Here is a 1,298-nt window from a genome sequence, read left to right on the forward strand (position 1 = left end):
TATTTCTTAGCGCGTCGCGGGAAGAACTATAATCCTTAGCGCGCTGCGGGGACAGTTCGCCTCGCGTATCACAGCAACAGATGGTCTTCACGCAGGCTTCCTTGTAAGGAGTCTGGCGCGTGGAGCTGCGCAGACAACCTTGGGCGGGAAGAAACAAAGGACAAACAAAGAGAAGGGGTTCAAGGCTTAAGGGCGGGACGGCGACAAGAGAGAGAAAGAGGCGGGACGGCAACAAGAGAGAAAAGAAGGCGGAACGGCAACAAGAGAGAAAAGAAGGCGGAGAGAAGAAGAGGGACGGGACGGAAAATATTATTAGTAATATATATATTTTAAATGTCAAGTTTTAAAAGAAAATAATTAAATTTTAAATCATAAAAAGAATCGGATCAGAAAACGGGTACCTGGGTCGGGTCGGATTCGGGCAGATGTCACACTCATGAGCATAATGACCTGCCTTCCCACACTTGTAACAAACATTCGACCCAAGTCTACATTCTCCGGCATGAATCTTTCCACACTTATGACATGTATCCGAACCCTTTCCCCACCTACACTCACCACTGTGTGCCTTGCCACAGGTCTTGCACGACCTGTTCTCCCAAACTCTCGGCTGCTTGTTCTTAAGGTTCCACATCTGGGTACCGGGTCGTTTAGCAGGAGCGACCCATTTCTTTTCTTTCTTCTCGTCCCCCACCACCACATCATCCGCAGCCAAGTCCGCATAGACTATTTCTGCGAGTTCGACAGCAGAATCGAAAGTAGCAGGTTTACTTGTCCTGACTAACATGCGGACTCTCTGTGGTAATCCCCTCACGTAACACTTGATCCTTTTAGCCTCAGTGTTGACCATATCGGGCACCAACCTAGACATTCGATTGAACTCGGTGGTGTACTCACGATGTGTCATTGTCCCAGCTTTCAAGTTTAGGAACTTCATCTCCGCCCTTTCAACCTCGGCGTCAGCACAGAACTTCATCATCACTAACTCCTTCAGATCGTCCCACTTCATCTCTTTGATCTCTTCACGGGTCTTCCTCTGCTCCACACTCTCCCACCAATACATAGCCTCATCTTCAAATGATTGAGTAGCATAACCTACCGCTTGATCGGGACGGCACTCGCTAATGCTGATAACCTTATCCATGGCGGTTATCCACTGAAGAGTAGCGATTGCGTCTCCTAAACCAGTCAGCTTAGGCGGGTCACAACCTTTGAAGGACTTATAATTGCAACCGCCTCGGCCCCTCTTCCTATCATCATCTTTCACAGACCTTACCTCACTTGAGTCACCCCTTTCC

The sequence above is a fragment of the Bidens hawaiensis genome, unplaced genomic scaffold (genome assembly GCF_021521415.1).
Source record: "Bidens hawaiensis isolate Kalapana, Puna unplaced genomic scaffold, B.hawaiensis_p1.1 tig00018215_1, whole genome shotgun sequence".
NCBI lineage: Eukaryota > Viridiplantae > Streptophyta > Magnoliopsida > Asterales > Asteraceae > Bidens > Bidens hawaiensis.